This window comes from Artemia franciscana, chromosome 2, assembly GCF_032884065.1.
Source record: "Artemia franciscana chromosome 2, ASM3288406v1, whole genome shotgun sequence".
NCBI classification, from domain to species: domain Eukaryota; kingdom Metazoa; phylum Arthropoda; class Branchiopoda; order Anostraca; family Artemiidae; genus Artemia; species Artemia franciscana.
Window position 1 is genome coordinate 43,270,518 of NC_088864.1, and position 20,323 is coordinate 43,290,840.

The 20,323-nt window shown below is 34.3% G+C and overlaps 1 protein-coding gene across 5 annotated transcripts in view; it reads left to right on the top strand.

Annotated features, from left to right (window-relative positions):
* Window positions 1-17,706: 17,706 nt before the first annotated feature.
* Window positions 17,707-20,323, top strand: part of LOC136042154 (dual specificity protein phosphatase 16-like) — a 105,543-nt gene continuing 102,926 nt past the window's right edge. For 2 of the 5 annotated variants that reach the window (XM_065727105.1, XM_065727113.1), the window contains exon 1: window positions 17,711-17,818. The gene's annotated coding sequence lies outside the window, so the exon portion shown is untranslated. Of the gene's footprint in view, window positions 17,819-17,880; window positions 17,900-20,323 lie in introns of those variants that run through there. The other 3 variants (XM_065727075.1, XM_065727091.1, XM_065727096.1) reach the window with 3 other exon arrangements.

Below are 20,323 nucleotides of genomic sequence, written 5' to 3' on the forward strand. Positions count from 1 at the left end.
CAAAGATAGATCAATAAATTACATCCATAACTCCGGAAGTTTCACTAGCATTGACCAAATACTTGCCAATCATAACCTTACGGATCCTAGTTACATTCATTCTGAGTATAGCATGGGTGGCCAAGAACCAGCGAGTTTTAATCTAAAACTGAATAGAAAAAAAATTACCGAGATCTGTATCAGGCCAGTTGTGACCAAGCTCTATAGGAAATCAAAGTTCCGCATTATTTACTAAAGCATGGTTCGTCTGATACCTTAGCATTGGATTTATATTTTTGTGATATAGTCCACGTAATGAAAGTGGTGCACTCAGTAGCCGCTCCTAAGGCTGCATTCGAGTAGTGACCGCAAACAGGGTTGGGAAGAAAATCCTTATGTGGAAGATGTAAAACGTCGATCAAAGTTCTAATGCAAAGTTTGGTGTGAGTGTGACAGACCTTGATCTGGTCTCGTCTTTACCACATTTCGAGCTGCTAAAAAGTTTATAATAGAGCAGTTGACAAGTTAAGGTTTGTGCAAGCGCAAGAGGCTTCTATACAAGCTTTTCTTTCGCCTGTGATGTGTGGTAGTTCTTTAAGCAGAATGATAAGTATCGGCATTCAGATAATTTAACTGAAGATAAGTGGATTGAGCATTACAAATCTGTTTTTGAGTCAAAGAACGTAGTTCATGAATATAAGTGTAGGACTGAGCTCAAATGTGGGCTAAACTTCTTAATGACAAAAAGGAATTTATTTTGCTGTGGAACAAAATGTCATGAGGCATATTACTTGGAAGCTGAAGGTATGGCCGGCAAAGTGCCCAACATTGATAAAATTGTTATCGAACACCTTCGTAATGCGTCGTCACTACTCCTTGAGCACATCGTCTTATTCTTCCAGATGTGTACTGATTCGGGAGCGGTCACTATGTCTTGTAGCAGTGTTGGTCCGTACATTTGAAAAAAGCCCCAAATTGTGGGCTAGTTAGTGTCCCATACAGTGTCGGGAACTTTTTGTAAGGTTTTCAACGCGTACCACTTTCTGAAATGATATTAGATTATAATGTTGTAGAAACATCAGTTGTGTTTTCTTAAAAGAATGAGTTTTGTGTTTGTGTACAGGCTAATGAATAAAATAATGGCAAAAGCTCACGCTCGGAATCAGCCGATATTTTTTTTTTATATTTAATGCAGTATCTTTATTGTACATTCTCAGCTCTTCCTAACTTTCGGACCAAGGAGTTAACCCTTTTGTAGTAGCTCTTTTGTCACGTTTGTGGTTGCATAGTTCAGTTCGTGTTAAACTGTCTGATGGAAGTTTATCGTCACCAATACGGCTTTTAAACGGTGTAAGACAGGGATCGGTTCTGAGCCCCCTGCTTTTTAATACTCTAATCCACGCCATTACAAAGATGAAAATGTACTTCAACATTCCCTTTCCGAAGGAGAAATAATCTGACCCCCCCCCCCTCCCCTAGAGCCGGACCAAACCCTTGTTTGTCACTGAGCTTTATAAATACTGGTTTTGCAAAACCCTTTATGGCCTCAGACCACTAAAAGAAAATATGATGGATCTGGAAAATTTTCTTTTACAAGAATCCACAGACAAATGTTAGGGTCTGGCAACCCTCGGGAGACTGTTGCAAGTGGAAGTGCAGGGTCTATATGTTTTTGAAATCTAGGGCCGCAATTTAGTCGTTTTTCTTTCAACAAAAATACCAAAAAAGTATTTTTCAATAGGAGATATCGAGAAAATACCTACATCTCATCATTAAAATGCAGATGGCATTGGCAGATCCAGGGGAATCCCAATCCTCTCCCCCACCCAAAAAAAATCAGTGCCATTACTCCGTTTTTTTCTGGTTTTCATTCTTTTTTAAACTAAACTTGTCAATTTGGTCAATAGTTGGCGCCCTTATCACATTGCCCCTCTTCACCTAAGATTTTGCTCTAGATCCATGATTTTTAAACTTCAAGCTCTCTTCCACGCGATTATTTTCGTCACCCGATAGCTGATCATCATCTGCATATACTAAGTGATGACGGCTGAATGACTGCGATTGCATATGGCCGCACTACCTTCAAGGAAACCACATTTTGGCTACCGTAAAGACTGCTGTTATTAACAGATGTCATGTGACGGCCGTTAGATAAGGGTCCTCTTTTTTAGTGAATCCAGGCTTAAGGGCCAAAGCCTATCAACTGAACAGACTTGGTACAAAACAAGTTTAGTCCGAACTTTGTGCGAGAACGAGCTAGGTCCAAGCTGCAGACTAACTTGGTAGGAAAAAGGGCAAAATCCTGACTCGACACCAAATGAGCTAACTTCTGGTTCGAGCAAAAAATAAGCTGTGTCTTGATTTTATGCAAAATATGAAACAACAACTAAAGTCAAAGCAGCAGAATTGTGATGAGGTGGTGCAGAAATGAGCGAAGCTCTGACTTTGAGTGAAAATTAGGTTGCAAAGCCGGGGTCTGCCGTATTCCACCCCGGAAAAAACCTTCGGCGGTAAATTCTCCCCACGTTTAAGTTGAGCAGCCAAAGAGAAACTAAGACAAATTAAAATTTGAAAGAAAAAAATGGGATTAAGAAAACTCTACCCATATTCCAAAATACATGTAGAACATACATGTATTTTGTACGCATACGTTTATAAATAGATAGATACATTTATTGCCCATTCGAAAAACGGTACAAGACCACAAGCGGAGCAAATAAATAAACAAAAAAGAATATAAACTTGGGAACTATATAAATACACAAGGACACTTAAGGAAGAATCACGATGGCAAGGCTACTGGGCCCAATTGACTAAAAATTCTGTATGACGCCTAATAAGAGCTGTATTGGGGTCTGCAACACCAAACTGACACATTCCTCGTCCATGGTCTTAAATTGAGCAGAATGAAATGCTGGTTATATTTTTTTTTCTTGGTGATAGAATGCCATACGCTACTTTCATCTTTTCTCCAAAACGATTTATCTGTAGGGCACGTGTAAAAACCCTATTCGATCCAATAGGCATTCCTAAATAAACACTTTGGGTAGTATTAAATGCGAAACCGATTTGTTTATAAGCTGTGCTAAGTATACCGAAATTTTCTACAATTCTAGAAAGGCAACGGCTCGTGTTTAAAATATCATCCGTATAATTCAACAGTGAGAGATCCATTCCCCGGAAAATGAAACTAATTTTTACTGAATTCTGGCTCTTAGGGACGCTATTATTATACAGCAGTGGTGACGAAATAGTACCCTGTCGGATCCCTTTCCTCATTGGTACTGAATTCCGCAGAATAATTTGCCCACTTCTAGAAGGTACTTTAACTCGGTTAGAAAGTTTACTATACATATTACGAAAAGGTAAAATAACCAACCGGTCCCCGCCACGTTTACGTGCTGCAAGTAATAGCTGAGTGCGTATTCTGGAGTCAAATGCCCTACGGATATGACCTGCCAGAAAAATGCACTCATTTAACTCATCAGTTTCTATAAGCATATTATCTAAAATACTAGATCTGCGTCGCATGTGCAACGTGAGGTGTTGCGGCAACGTTTGTTTGGCTTCGCCGAGAGAAGTGTTGCGAGACAAACATTTTGGTTTTGTTTCCTCGCTTCTATTAAGCGCTAAGGCTATTAATTTGTAAGGAACTTAAAATAAACAAGTCCCCTACATCGTTTATCACTGGAACCAAATTGGTCTTACCATCAAATACACAGAAAACAAATAATAGGTACACCAAATAGCAAAAGTTGTGAACCCTCATTGCCGAAGATGATTATGAGCTAATAGTCGATTGTTGCTTAAAATTCCCCTATTTGTCTCACAATTGGTATCGGCCTATTTTGGGTTTCAGTGTGTACTTTACTACTGAAGCTGTCAACCCCTTTAAACTTTCAAACTGATATATTTCATGAAAGGATTTTTCTACGAAAAATCGATGATATGTACTTTGATCAGCTCATCAAGAGCTATCGACTGTCGTCGAAAAAAAAACTATCTGTCTTAGTTCAAAAGTTGACTTTTTTGCCGTAGGCCAAGTTTCTAACGTCATCACTTAGAAAGGAGCAAAGGATAAACTTTAATTTCTTTAGCAATGAAAGAACTTTTAAAGTTCAAGAGGCACATCTGATACCATTTCTCTACCACAATCCCAAGTGCAAAAAACTGAATGATAAACTCAGCTGAAATCACGAACAGAGATGGGTAGAAACAATAGATTTTTGGCCCTAGGGCAAGAGTTCTACGAAGCTTTCCTAGATGCAAATCCATATTCATCAATCCAGCCTAAGGTTCACACTTTCCGTAAAAACCGCACAGGTTAGACCCTTACCACTTTCTAGGAATAAGCTGAAATCGGGGTGCTAAGTAAAAAAAATACATAGCAAAACCCAAGTGTTGCTCTCGCAACACAATAATAGACAAGCTCGCGACCGATACCTTTTTGAAACCAAATTGATTATCAGGAGTACGACATTTGTCTGAAATATCATCAATAACGTGCATTTCCATCAGTTTACACAGATCAGGTGAAACAGTTATATTACGGTAAGACATACAATCTGCCGGATTTTCCCCCCTTTTTTAACACATAAATAACAATACCGGTACAAAAAATATCAGGCACAAGACCAGTATTAAAGATAATCTGAAACAAAAGCTCAATATGACACAAAAGATAGTCACTTCCATATGTAAGGTGCAAATCATTGAGTCCGTCAAGACCACGCGATTGTTTTTTATTAGCTTACGGATGGCGACAGTAAGATTTTTGATGGTCATTATGTAACCAACATTAGAGCCAGGTAACTTTAGACCTTTGTCTAGTTCTTTGCTGAACTTTTCACCAAGCTCTTTATCAGGAGGCGAAACTCAGAAGTCAAATGGGACATCCACTCCGTCTCTAGGATCGAAGTTTCAGAATTTTTAACTAATTTACTTTGCTGATCGATCGTTCCACATTTATGCTTAGACAGGACTTTGGCAAACTTATGCTTGACAAATAAACGAATTGTAATTACGATACCAAATCTCGGATGATCACACTCAATCCAAAACTAATTTTAGTGTTTTGCACTTGCACATGCGGCACCAAGAGCAGGATTTTAAGACCACTTCGAGACTTTCGTACCGAGTCTAACTTTTTAAATAGAAACAGCAGATTTCTCCGCACACTTTAAGGCATGTGAAATTTCTGTTCAGTATATGTTCAGACATATTTGTTCGGTGTATTCTGCTCTAGTAACTGGAAAGGTATTTTAATCTTGGCAAGATTCCCGTCTACTATTGCATGGTAAGTATACGCATCAATTTGATTCCAGTCAGTCTTGACTGCTCACTTTCTTGCACTAGGGGATATTACTACTCTTAATACTACAACTATTAAGTCCAAGGGCGTTAAGGTAAATTAGGGAATATTGAGTTTAAGACCACTTCGAGACTTTCGTACCGAGTCTAACTTTTTAAATAGAAACAGCAGATTTCTCCGCACACTTTAAGGCATGTGAAATTTATGTTCAGTATATGTTCAGACATATTTGTTCGGTGTATTCTGCTCTAGTAACTGGAAAGGTATTTTAATCTTGGCAAGATTCACGTCTACTATTGCATGGTAAGTATACGCATCAATTTGATTCCAGTCAGTCTTGACTGCTCACTTTCTTGCGCTAGGGGATATTACTACTCTTAATACTACAACTATTAAGTCCAAGGGCGTTAAGGTAAATTAGGGAATATTGAGTAGGGAACTAAGCAAAAACACACTCTGTGCATACAGATTCTCAAAAGGGTAAATCAGCAGCATCTTAGAAACGGTTTAGGGTATTAAGTTGAAACTTAAAAGGCGTGTTGTGGGGGATTAGGGGAATACTGAACTAACCAAAAGACACAACGTGCATACCATTAGTACCGATAGTAAAGTCAAATGTTATTAAGGTGAAATCGCCTGAGAATGTGTTGGAGGAGATTCAAGTAAATCAAAACGAATATGCGCAAGATTTCCAAAAGGCAATATTAGCAATATCTCAGGAATGGTATAGAGTATTAAGTTGAAACTTTCGGTATATATGAGAGTGATTTTAAGCAAACAAAAGGCGCTATGCACGTGCTACTACAACTACTCTTACTGCGAGTCCTCAACTACTGCTGAAGACACTGAGCCTTTAGAGTGACTAATCAATAATCAGTGCATAATTTGTGATCTTCTGCTATTGATTTTTGCCAAATATTTTCGCAAACACGATCATTTTTAACATTTACGACCGCCAATTCTTTCTTTTTTTGGATGTTGCTTCATAGGAATTTTTATCTATACCTATCACTTTCGTAAAGCAATCAAATAATGCTCGAAACCGTGTATATTCATGATTTGTGCAGCTCAGTAAATTGATTTCAGCTAAAAAAAGGTCTAGATGGGGGGAATGCTGTTTTTTTTCAAACCATTGCTTATTTAAAAAAAAACATGTTTTTTCACTTTCAATCAATTAAGAATGGATTCTTATCATATAGATTTTGAATCACACTATGATCTATTTGCTTTTATCATTGCAAATATCGGAGTTATGCGCAATCTAAATGAAAAAGACTGGCCACTTTAGTAATGATAATTTCATAAGTAAACGATCCTCGTAATCACTGCACAGGGAAAAAAAAACGACGAGCGAAAGAAAGCGGCACGAGCAGAAAATTTATTAGACCCGAAAGTTTTTCAGGGGACACTATAAGTGTCCTTTTCTGCTGATTTTGACGTTGGTCCCGTAGAGTTTTGGGTAGTAGAGGGTGCGTTTCTTTACTTGTCCGATTATTAATCTGATTAATCCAAGCGTTTCTTTAGACACATATGACGTCAGAGGTTAGTCGATTATCCCCACAAACGCTCAAGATTACTTGTCCGTGGGCTGGCACTTTATAACCCCCAAATAAAAAGATTATTTGAGGATTGTGACGTCAATGCTATATATTTTTTTAAATGAATAAACATGTGAAATCGTTAAGTCTAGAGAAAAGACAAGGAAACTGTAAATAATAGAAATAATCTTAGCTTTTCAGTGACCTGTAAGTAATATTATGCATATTCCTTAGTATCTAAAGGGTTTTTGGTGTTCTAGGCCTGTCTTGCATAGGCTAAGCTTCATAAGGAGTCAGAAGAAAAGTTTTTTTGTTATTAAAAAGGTTGATTCTTAGGGAGGCAGCTATCAAATTGGTGAGTTAGTCAAATGTTATTATATCAAACAGGCCTAGTTTCTAAACCATCCTATAATTATTAGTTGGAAAAAATTTAGAATGATTAGGCCAATACCTATAGCCTTTTATATAGTCTATATTTGTTGAGACTGCTATTTAAACTGGATTTTTAAGATACAGTAGGGGTAAAATTTTACTTTAGCTACTTTTGGCTATCTTTGAAAGAGGTTAGGCTAGGAAAATGAAACTTTCAGGGATGTGTCTACAGGCTAAAGTATTTCCCAGGAAGGTATTTTGAAGTACCTATCAGTTTCTTTTTCTCTGGCCTTAGTTCTTAATTATTCTGGCCTTAGACAACTCCTGTTGATTGAGCAGAACTTTAAGCCATAACACTGTTTTTTTCTAATTCTAAAAATAATCTTTTATGCCACCTCATTATAGGTTAAATATATGGCTTATATTATTTATTCTCCATGAATTTTTGTTTTATTTGATTTCATTGATGTCAGTTGCTTTCTGTTAAAAATATATTTATTTTTTTACATCAAGCTTCTTCTTTTGTGAAAAAATTTGAACTGTTTTTCTTTTATATATTGTATAAAATGTAAAGGAATACCTGGCCCTTCATTTCACAGATTCAACTGAAAGTATTAGAGGCATCTTACATCAAAATTCATTTGACACATTTTAAGGTTTTTTTTTTTAGATGACATAGGACACCATTAAAGTTTTGCATTTGCTTTGCTAAAAATTGTCTTAAAAAGTGCCAAGTTTAGAGAGTTATGTTAATATTTTTCTTGCTGATGAGTATAATTTTTTTTTTAAATTCCTTCTGTTTAAAGAATTTTAGAGAGATTCTGAGCCAACCATGGGTATATTGTTGTTACAAATGATTTTTCTCAAATGGGGTTGTGGAAAACAAGTAGAACATATAATTTCTCTTTTTTATTATTTCAAAACCAGAATATCACAAAACTAAGCATTAATATTGCTGATTGTACCTTAAGTAAATACAATCCCTGATGGAGTTTTGTTGATACCTGTTTAAAAATTTATTTGTCTTAATGAAATACATATTGTTTGTGGGACAGCAATGAGCAACTATGACTTGAGTTATTTTTTTTTTTTCAATATTTTCTTTTTTCCAAATAATTTTTGTTCTCTGGTGACATTTATATTCCTTCCTAAGTGGCTGGAATTCTAGGTTGAGAATCCTTTATCCAAAGGGCACAGGTTTAATTTCTGGCATTAGCAGTTTATTTGGTTTGGGACGAAGGTCAGTGATGTAACTCTGTAAGTTCAGCCAGAATTGGCCCAAACTTAACAGGTTACCTAGAGAAATCTGGGGTCAGTAAGCAGGAAGGACATGCAAAAGCATAGGATGACTGGCCCCTAGCTTCCTATTGCACTTCCTGTCTAAAGGATTACCTGGTCCTTTACTAGGCTTCTGACTTAGCCATAGGAGCTTTCTTTTAAACCCATTAAATATAAGTACAAAGGAAGAAATGTCAGTAAGGTGGTCCTTCCTTTTCCATGAATTTTTGATGTACAGACAACAGTGTAGGTCATAAGAATTGGCTGGTGAATGTTTTGCAAGGTTTAAAAATTTAGGGCAATTGCTCAGGTTGGCAACTGAGCACAAAAGTAAAATTTTGTGAATGGTTTTTCTTTGTGAATGTCATATTTATGTCATGTCCAGAATTTTAAATTTAATCTTCATTGTTTTTTTTTTAATTTCCATGGCCCTAGGACTTTAGTGTATTAAAACCTACCTATGTCCATCCATTTTCTTTTAAACAGAGAGGAGTTCTATGTTTCCTAGCTTCAATAAATTTATATGCAATTTTGAGACCAGGGTTACAAAGTAGGTCAAAACTTGCAAGTGGAACTATGATATGACTAATTAATTTGTAAGAAATGTATATCAATTTAAAGATTAAAAAATTATGTAGAAAACAAACAAGACAAATAAATAAAAGTATCCCTTTACAACCATTTAATTAAGTGTAACAAATGTAGATTATCCCTAAGATTGAAATGAACAAAGCTTCAATTATGAATCTGTTTTCTTTAAACAGACTGAAGGGACAAACCTCCAAGCTATGACAAATTCAATCTCACTTTTGATCTCTTTCCTTTTCAATAGGAACTTTCTTTGGATTTTTTTTCAACCAAGTAAAAACATTAGGGACATGATCAGGTATAAGTGACCTTCCACTAAGCCTACATACCCAGGGGAAAATTGTGCAGCTATACTAATAATTGGTAAATTTTTTGTTGTTCATATGTTTGATTTACAAATAAAGTGAACATACTCCTTGATGCCCTTTTTTATTTTTTACAAACATAATAAGTGCTTCAAGTACAAGTTTTTGAGCTCTTGAAAATGACCAAAGTATACTCAAATAGTTTTTGGGTATAAGAAAGCTTAAAACATTGGTCTCAAACTTACTGTTTCATTATTAATCCATTTTTTACATGTTGTATAATCTATGAGCACTGATTTTCCACAATTAAGTTGGATTAATAAATTTTACAATATTATGCTGTATTTCTTCTTCTTTGATGCCAAATTTTCAATTAAGGTATGTGTTTTTGGTCATTTTTGACAAAATAATGTATGTTTTTCACTGCCAAAATTTGTTAGGTTAAGTAAGGTCAAAAAGTGCTTAAACTTGAACTAGCAAAATAAGCAATTATTATATTTGTAAAGAACATACAAAAAGGCATCAAGTGGTATTTTCATTTTATTTTTAAATCAAAATATGAACAACAAGAAATTCACCTCTATCATGCCTAATTTGCAAACATATAGCCCAAATTATATATTTCCAATGTTTTCTGCCACCTGTTACTTGTTTTTCCAGTTCTTGTTTTGCCACAGTTGCCTCAATTAACAGGTACAAGGGTTGAGGGATAGATTGGCAGAATCAATAGAAAATATGTAATTTCAGCTATAGATTTCCATATTAGCAGGGTTGGGGCTAAAGTAGAGCAGGGCTGCATGTAGAAAGCTATAATTATTATGTAAATTACAAAGAATCATCTTTTTTTAACAGGTTTTCTTCTATAGGTCTACAGGTCCTTCTCTTGGCTTATACCACATCAAGCATTATATAACCAAAGAAGAATAAGTAGCAAAAAGCTATATATACATAAGCACATGTTATTTAACAATGACTTCTCTAGTGCTTAACTATGACCCCTTAGTAATATTAACAAGAAACAAGGGTAAAACTGGTGCAAACAGTATTACTGGCTTTCATATAAAGTGAATATACCACTTGATGCCTTCTTATATGCTCTTTACAAATATAATAATTTCTTCTACTGCAAATTCAGATTTAAGCACTTTTTCACCTCTTGACCTCTTAAAAATGACCTATTAATGGAGTCATTACAAATCTGTAATAGTTTAGAAACAAATTTGGGCTATATATTTGCACATCAGGGGGGTGGGGGTAAACCATAGCATATATTATATACGTAGACTAACCATTGCTGTTTTTTTTTTTAATGTGTTTGTGCACATCAAATTTTAATGAAAAGAGAAATCACCAGTGCAACAGCACACACAAAAAAATTCAAGCAATGGTTAGTTTACATATTTAATATATGCTACACTTTACCCCCACCCCCTGATGTGCAAATATATAGCCCAAATTTGTTTCTAAACTATTACAGATTTGTAATGACCCCATATATAGGTCATTTTTAAGAGGTCAAAAAGTGCTTAAATATGAACTTGCGGTAGAAGCAATTATTATATTTGTAAACAGCATTACAAAAGGCATCAAGTGGTATATTCAAATTATATGAAAGCCAGTAATACTGTTTGAACCAGTTTTACCCAATGGTAAAACTGGTGCAAACATAAATAGGTAACAGAAAAAGTGAAATTTAGTGTAAATGACAATCAGGAACTGGATCAAGGGGGCCAAAAACAGGGCTATATAATTGGAGTTCAAAGAACGTGGTGATTTGTTAGTGAAAAAAAAAAAGCACTTCCCTGGCTAATTTAGGACTTTGAATTAATTAGCCTACCAAAATTTTCCTATCCTATGCAATTGAAATAATTTTCCCTTTTCAGAGCATTAAGACAATTTATCACAATAAAAAATATCCAAAGCATCTTGAATGGAATGACTTAAAAAGGCAAATGACAACCACAATTTGAAATCTTACAATTAAACTTCTGGCCACACAAACTGTATTAGGCTACCCAGCTCTGAAATAATTGCTGAAGCTGTATTTGCCTGTAAAATTTGAAACAGGCCCAAAGTCCTAGCCTCTTCTTTAGGCCTTTTTTCGCGTCAACCAAAGAGACTGTTTGAGCTCAACCACTCGGTGTGGTTGAGCTCAACCGCTGTTTTTGCGTGAAACAGTGACAAACCAGGTTGTCATGAAAAGTGATTTTGCGTGAAACAATTGACTGGTTGAACTCTAATTTAACCAGAACTGTCATTGTTTTTAACCGTAGGGTTCTACCATTCATAATTGTTGGTTGACCTTTTCAGGCGTAGATTTCGAAAAGAAGAATTCGTAGGCTATAAATAAGTCTATATAAAATCAGAATTATAAGCTGACAAATAGAATTCTAGCCACGCAAAAGTAAGGTTTAATTTTGTTTTTTTCGTATTAGGGCTATTTGGATAAATGTTGGGTTATATCTTGCAATTTGATTCACATAGGCCTTAAGACAGGAAGTCAAGAGTTTGAATATGCTTTTGAAAACTTATGAAGATACTTGGAAATCTTTGTTTCATCCTTTTGATGCCCTAGGCTTGACCTTAGCTTGGTAATTTGGCTTCAGAGATAAAACCTTGATGAAGCAAGACCCTAGTGGTTATAAAGCATTGTTAATCCAATTACTATTCTTACTAGATGCTTCAAGATGTGTTGCATCTTTGTCAGAACTCTTTACATTTCAGCCTTACCCTATAGGGCCATGGATAAATTTTCAGGTCAAACTCTAGTTTGGCTACTGTTTTCTATCTTAGAAATGGGTTAAGTCAGGAAAATAGAACTTCCAGTAATGAATCCAAAGCAAAAAATACGTAAAATTCTAGTTTAGCTAATTTTCATATCTTGGAAAGGGAATAGGTTACAAGAATGAAACTCAGTAATTAATCCAGGGTCAAAAACACTCTGGGAAGGTACTGCCAGGCTTCTATGTCAACCCTTTTCTGATTTCTAAGTCTTAGATAATTGCTTACTCAAAAGGTCTATACCTATACTATTGAAATTTTGACAAAACAAGATTTACCTTAATTTTTAATTATCAGTTTCTTTTACTCTGGCTTTAGCTCTTAAAATGCAATTCCTTTTATTTGAGTAGCATTTTAAGCTATATCAATATTTTTTTTTTCAAAATTTAGGAAATGTCTTTGCATATCTTTAAAACCTTATAAAGTGGATTGAGGAAAGCTGTGAAACAGTTTCTTTGTACTCCATGTAAGCAGACCTTCCCAGAACATACTTTAGCCTTTAGACCCATCCCTGAAAGTTTTTTTTCAATCTCACCCCCTGGTGCACTTTTACACATTGTATAAATTATGAAGAAATGCCTGCCCCCTTGCTAAAAGTCTTAGAAGTATCTTATATCAAAATACACCTGATACAGTTTAATTTTTTAGAGATGACACAGAATAGCATTAAAGCTGAGTATTTGCTTTGCAAGAAATGTGTCCCTTTTGTTGTAAAGCATTTTGGATAGACACTAATCTAACCATGGACGTATTGCTGTTGCAAATGGTTTTGTTTAAAATGGTTTGGAAAACAAATAGCAAATGTAAATTTGCTTTTTTATCATTATTTAAGACTAGAATATCACAAAGCTATGCAATCACATTGCTTGTTGTATCTTAAGTAAATACAATCCCTGATGGAGTTTTGTTGATACCTGTCTTAAAATTAATTTGTCTAAATAAAATATATTGTTTATGGGACAGTAGAGAAAATGGCAACAACCATGAATTGAGTTTTTTTCAATATTTCTTTTTTCAAATGATAATTCTCTGGTCACATTTGTGTTCCTTGCTAAGTTGTTGGCACTCTGGTTTGGGAATCCTTTGTCCAAGGGGTACAGGTTTAATTCCTGGCATTGCTAGTGTATTTGGTTTTTACCAGCTAAGTATTCACCATGCTAGTTTGCATCTTAAGTAAAGCAATCCCTGCTGGAGCTTTGTTGACACCTGCCTTACAATAACTTGTCTAAGTAAAATACAATGTGTATTGAAGATTAGTGAAAATGGCTGTAAATCCATCTTGGTTTTTTTTTCAATATTTTTTTTTTTAATAGTTGTTCTACTCTGGTCGTAATAATGTTCTTGGCTAAGTGGAAAGCACTCTTAGTAAGAAATCCTTTGTCCATGGGGTACAGGTTTGATTCCTAGTATTGCCTGTTTATTTGTTTTAAATGGGGGTCAGTGATGTTAGACAGATCTAAACCAGCTCTAAATAGGCAAATGGAGAAAGCAGGGAGGGTGTACAAAAGCACAAGATTTCTGGCCCCCAGCCCTTAATTGCAATTCTTGGCCAAAGGGTCACAAAGTGGAAATTAGCACTGCCGGTTTAGACCTTGATGTGTCAGTGCTGCCATACTTACTTACTTGCATATTGGTGTTGAGTTTGCCCACATTTTATCTTCATTACTATCTAAAATCATTTAGACATTCAGCAAACTGTCTCAAAGCACAATTAGTATTGAATAGCTTTTGGGCCTTACTGACTTTCCCTTTATAGCAAAGGTTTATTGTTGTGTATAATGTAGATATTTTAAAGTAATCAATCACTAAGAAGTCCCTTTTAGTTTTATCAAGTTTTTGAGTAATAAACCTTTTTAATTACCTTAAAATATTTATTCAGGTCCTTTACTATTGGCTGCCCTTTATATTACAATAATGATTGAAATATATTGTGGTAACTAAAAATTTGGATAATCCAACCTATTTTACCATCTTAAGGTTGTTTACAAAGGTGTATGAAATATTTAAGTACTGACTTAGCTACAGAAAACTTCTAGATATAATAAAATGTAAGCAAAATGGTTCTTACTTTGACCATATCTATGGAAGCACTAATGAGAGAGTGGGTCATTTGATGCATTTGTAGGATTGAGTGAGATGAGAAATGAAGTGTAGGTTTGATGAGAGATGGCTGGTGAATGTGATGAGGGATGAATGTTTTGCAAGATTTAAAAATTTTGGACAATTTCTCATGTTGACAGTAGAGTGCAGAAGTAAAATTTTGTAATTTTTTTTTCTTTGTTTCTGTTATGTTAGACAATGTTGAATATTCTAAATTGAAGTTTCTTTTTTGTTTGGAATTGTGATGGCCCTAGGGCTTTAGTGCAATACAAATTACTAATGTTTATTCACTTTCTTTAAACAAACACAAGGTCTATGTCTCCTAGCTTTAACAAAGTCAAATGTAATTTTAAGACCAGGGATTTCAAAGTAGGTCAAATGAACTTCTGGTAAAAATGAGCAATTTATGAAACATCTAGATTAAAAAAAAGTCTTTTAGACAACAAAGAAGACATTTGAATAAAGAAAAGTACCTTATATCATAATCGTTGTGCACCCTTAAGATAGAAATGAACAAAGCTTCAATTAAGATTCTGTTTTGTTTAAACAGACAGAAGGGACAAACCTCCAAGCTTTGACAAATACAATCTCACCTTGTGGCTCCTATCTTTTCAAAGGGGACTTTCTTTGGATTTTTTCTATCCAACTAAAACTGAAAAGGACAGCATGATATACAAGTGACCTTCCAATTACCCTACATAGCAAGAGAAAATCATTAAGTTAGGCTATGCTTTATCTCAATCCCCCTCCCAATGTGCAGAAATATGGCTCAAATTTCATATTTTCAATGCATTTAACCTCCTGTCGCCTGTTTTTCTAGTTATTGTTTGTCACATTTGTTTAATTTACAGCTACATGGGATGAAGTTAGAGAGACAGATTGACAAAACAAATGGAAAATAGGAAATTTCAGCAATACATTTTTATATTGGGAGGATTGAGGGGTAAAGTAGAGCAAAGTTGAATATAAAATGTGTTACCAGCTATTATTCTAAAAATTATGAAGCATGAATTTTTTTTTTTATTATGTTTCTTTCTCTTCAGGTCATTCTCTAGGGCTTTACCAAATCAAACATTCTATGCCCAGAAAAATTACCAACAAGGTATAGTCTATATACAAAGGCTTATGTTATTTAACTATGAATATGGAATTTATATGGCAATCAGGAACTGGATACAGGCTAAAGCAAGTAAAAAAAAACAAAGAAAAAACTTCCCTAGTTAGCTCAGGAGACTTTTAATAGATTACTCTTCAGATAATTGCCAATGATACATAATTTAAATATTTACCCCTGTACAGTAGGGCGTTAAAACAATCTATCACAATGTAAGATACAGTATATTTAGATATGATGCTGATTTACAAATTCCAGGATTCTTTGTTGTAGTTTTCATAATTTTGTTGATAAAGTTTTATATATTCATCATATTTTATTTTATGTCATTAACATTAGCCAAGCTAAACTTCTCAATAGAACTTGAATGTGGTGGCTATAATGCACAAGTACTGCAAAAATCTTACAACACATTATGTGTTATGGTAACTGTTCAGTGAGAAAAAAACTATTTTCCTAGTTTAGCTTAATTTGTTATATTTTTGTGCTTATCAGAAATATTTTGTTAATTTTAGGCAGCTGTCCCCCCTCAAAAAATTCTTAAACATTTGCTGGTTTATACTTAACTAGTATTCTACTGAAAACAAAAATTAATATATATTTTGTATTGAAGAAATATAAAGTCCTTTGGATTTTTTTTTTATTAAGATTAAGCAGTTTGCTATTTTCTTTTGTTAGGCTAAGCCTGTAATAGTGCTTTATTGTGAAGAGTCAAAATTTATAGGGATTGCAAAGGCTAGCCTGAACAATATGTTATTACAAATTATTAGGTTAAACTTCTGTTTGGTAAAATTCTAGTTTAGATAAATTTATATTATCTTGAAAAAGGTTTAGGTAGGAAAATGAAACTTTTAGGGATGGGTCTAGAGACTAAACTATATCATGGGAAAGTATTTTGGAGCATCTAACTCTACTCTTTCTCTCTCTTAAAAATGTTTGCCTTAAATTACCTTAAATCACATTGTCTAATGAAATAAGGATTAAATCCTGTAGAATTGCTGGTTAGTAATGATGACAGTTGGAAATCTCAATATTTGGTCTACACCCTTAAAAATGCTTGTGTTATAAAAGTGAAACCCTTGCAAAATAAATCTTCTACTTAAATGACAAGAAAAAAGCGTTTTTAGTGTCATAACTTTGCTCAATTTCAATTTATGAAGTTTCCAAGATTTGGAAACTTTCAGGATATACATTTCCCTATATTTAAATACAAAACACTGATATGGCTTAAAATTCTACTCAAATAACAAGAATTGCATTTTCAGAGCTAAAACCAGAGAAACAGAAACTGCTTGCTGAAAATTAAGGTAAGATGTTGTTTTACCAAAATTTTAATAGTTACAGACCAGTCCAGTATGCAAAATTCCCAGATTTAAAAACAGAAGAGGGTTATCACATAAGCTTAGCAATAGCTTCTCAGAGTATGTTTTTAGCTATGGATTAATCACTGAAAGTTTCATTCACCTAACATAACCCCAATCAAAGATAGCAAAAAGTAGCTAAACTGGAATTTGACTGGAAATTTAATCTACAGCCTGGTAGGCTAGTAGAATTCCAAATCAAAACAAAAAGAAGTCAAACTAGAATTTTATCCTCTGTTTAGGGTAGCTCAACAAAGCTAAAGTCTTATCATTTAGGACTTTTTATAGATAATTTTGCTTTTACAGTATGAATACAACATTTTCCAATATATTACCTGAACAATTTAACCAAAGATTCCACTAATTCAGACCCTTCCTATCTCTTCAAATATACCAGAGAGTATGCTAGATCATTTTTTAATTCTCTCTGACCTCAAACTAATGTGAAATATGTCAAATCCGGAGGAAATTAAGCCAGTGCTAAATCATTTAATTATAGTAGAATGACACTCTTAACACTATACGGATGTTTTATGTTTGAAATTTTTTGCCCAAACCGACAAGTAAAAAGAGTGTTTTCGCGAACCAGTTTTGTTTGAGCTCAACCATATGTAATTTTTTCCGCTTTTGCGTTAAACATACAAGCTGGTTAAACCAAAGCTGTCATTGGTTAAACCAGCTGGTTGACGCGAAAAAAGGCCTTAAACCAAAGCTGTCATTGGTTAAACCAGCTGGTTGACGCGAAAAAAGGCCCTTTGTCAAAACTTCACATAGCATTAAAATAATAATTACACTTGACCAATGTTGTTATTATTCGCAATTAATCTTGCCGTTTTCAGTAACACGTGGCCAGACAAGTATTTGTTGCTATCTTTTAGGGGTTAAACCTCGATTAGTAAAAATCCCATTGGACAAGTAAAGAAACGCACCCTCTGTTTCACTTCGAATAGATGTCAGATTAAGGCTAACCAGGAAAACCATGATAAATATGAGGTTTATCTATGAGTCATCGATGTACAGTATTTCTCTTTATTAATCAGTTAATTCTATGGCAGTTAGACCCAAATGTTTAAATAATTACACAATAATTGGTAAGAACTTGACTGGACTCAAAAGCTACATCAATAGCTGGATAAGAGTCTCTAGAGTAATATACACCTACTAGGCCTAGTGTAAGTGTGCCATAATTTTTTCCAAGGAGGGCTAATCCTTGAAAACTCCTTTCGGCTAAACAGCGACGGTTTCAATTGGGGGACAGGTGTCCCCCAACATTTTTACAATGTGTGCCATTGCTGAAAAGCTCTAGATTGAAAAAAATTCATACTAGGCTAAATCTAGGCCCAGTAGACTAACAGTTTATTTGGTTCATATGATAGCCTATTGGAAACTTGTTGAACCTAGTTGAATAGCTATTTTGGATATATCCTAACTAATTCTGTGCACAACCTCCTGCAGTGGCAAAGCTCCAGCATTTTTATTTTGGAGGGGGGGAAAGGGGTTCATACCCAGATTGTCAGGTTATTACCCAGTATGGGCTATATAATGTTTTTCTCCAAATTATTAAGGGAAACTTCCCCCCTTTCCCCTTAAACAATGCCCTGGCTCTTCTGAACTAAACACTATAGCCTAGTAATAATTAAGTCTAAGGCTACTATTAAATTCTCTAGGCTATTTGATACTGTTTGATTCAAGCCAAGATAACCATTCCTAAAATCACTTCATTTTACTACCATCAATGTCCCTCCTCTTAATATACAAATAAATAGCCCAAATTATATATTTCCTGTGCATTTTTCTGTTTCTTGATTTTATAAATGTTGCTTTGATTCTTGAGTTGAAAAAAATGTGAATTAAATACATAGGAAATGCGTGGAATATATATTTGTATGTAAGAGGGGGGGGGGTAAAGTAAAATGAAGAACCTTTAGGAATGACTTACTACAGTTTAGATGTATATCATGAAGTAACCTAAGAAATGCTGGTAAATTTTTCACAGATCATATGATTGACTTACCAATAAAGTGAACATACCACTTAATGCCTTTTTTATGTTCTTTATGAATATAATACTTGCTTCTACTGCAAATCCCAATTTAAGCACTTTTTTACCTAACCTAAACTAATCTTATCATAAATAATTTTGACACTGCAAAAATGTGGAATTTTTGTTGTTGAAAACAACCAAGAAAACGTTGCTTACAAAATGTAGTATTATTTTATGTAAATAGGTGATAACTCGTACTTTAATTGAAAATTCATCATTCTTAGGAGTTCAAAACATGCAAGCTCAAAAATTTGCAGTAGAAGCAATTATGATATTTGTAAAGAACATAAAAAAGGCATTGAGCAGTATTTTCACTTTATTGGTAAGTCAATTATATGAACTGCAAGAATTTTACCAAAATGTTTTCTTAACATGTTTCATTCTCAAAAGATTTAATTATAAGTTGATACCAGGCAACAGTAAAATTCTAAATAAGGGGATTTTTGCTATCTAATCATAGGCTATATATAAAGCTTGCAGATTTTGTGGATTTACATTATTTTTTTGGCTCACTTCTTATCAATCATTTCATGACATAAAATAAAGCCAATGATAAAATCAGTGAACTTTTTACATAGCCTAGGACTATAACCAGCCTCGTTTGGGTGCCCTGGGTTGTGATTGTGATAGTAGTCATTGTTATATGAGGAAAAAGTATTGAAAGGCAATTTTTTTTTTTTTGGTTCTTTTGCAACTGAACCCTCATTAAACTCAACCCCATTTAAATGAACCTTCATTCAACCCCCCTCCAACCCAGTCCCTATTCAATGCAATCCAACCTATTTTGACTCTACCCCCTTTCAGTGCAACCCTTCTTAACTACCTTAAATTACAGCTTGGAGCAATCTAAGGACTTTTTTCTTGGATTACAACAATAAAGGCCTAAGGTAATTTTACAACTAAAGATTAAAACAATATAACCAGAAAATACGATTCGACCCATTTTATTGCAAGTGATAAAAGATGACTTGAATTAATTTGTCTTTATTAATTGTTTAATTCCTATCTCTAATTTTTTTTTTATGCCACTCAAATGCAAAACTACCTGTCCCCTCATCTAAAAACAACAATTTATCCCTCTGCCTTATATGTTTAAGATTAACAGAATTTTGCATACATAGGACCCTGACACACTTGATTTTCATGGATGGAGCCATAGCTGCAACCTAGGACAGATAAACCATAGAGATCTATTTCTGAAAGTTTCTTTCAATGTACAATAAGTTCCATGTCTAACCAGATGGGCAAACTTGTTTCTTTTTCCATTCACAATTTTTCTCACATTTTTTTTTACAAGTTTCTTTCAATATACAATAAGTTCTATGTCCAACCTGATGGATAAACTTGTTTGTTTTTCCATTTGCACAAACTTGTTTGTGCTCCCAGCCCCTGTCCCACTAACGCCAGTATTTAGTCCTAGGGTATTGCCTAATTTTGTACTTTGGAGTAAATTAAGATCCATCTTGATTGGTGAATAGCTCTATACTTGATGATGTGGATCTTAAACATAAAATGCATCCCACTGGTACTTTCAGGGAACACCATTCCTATT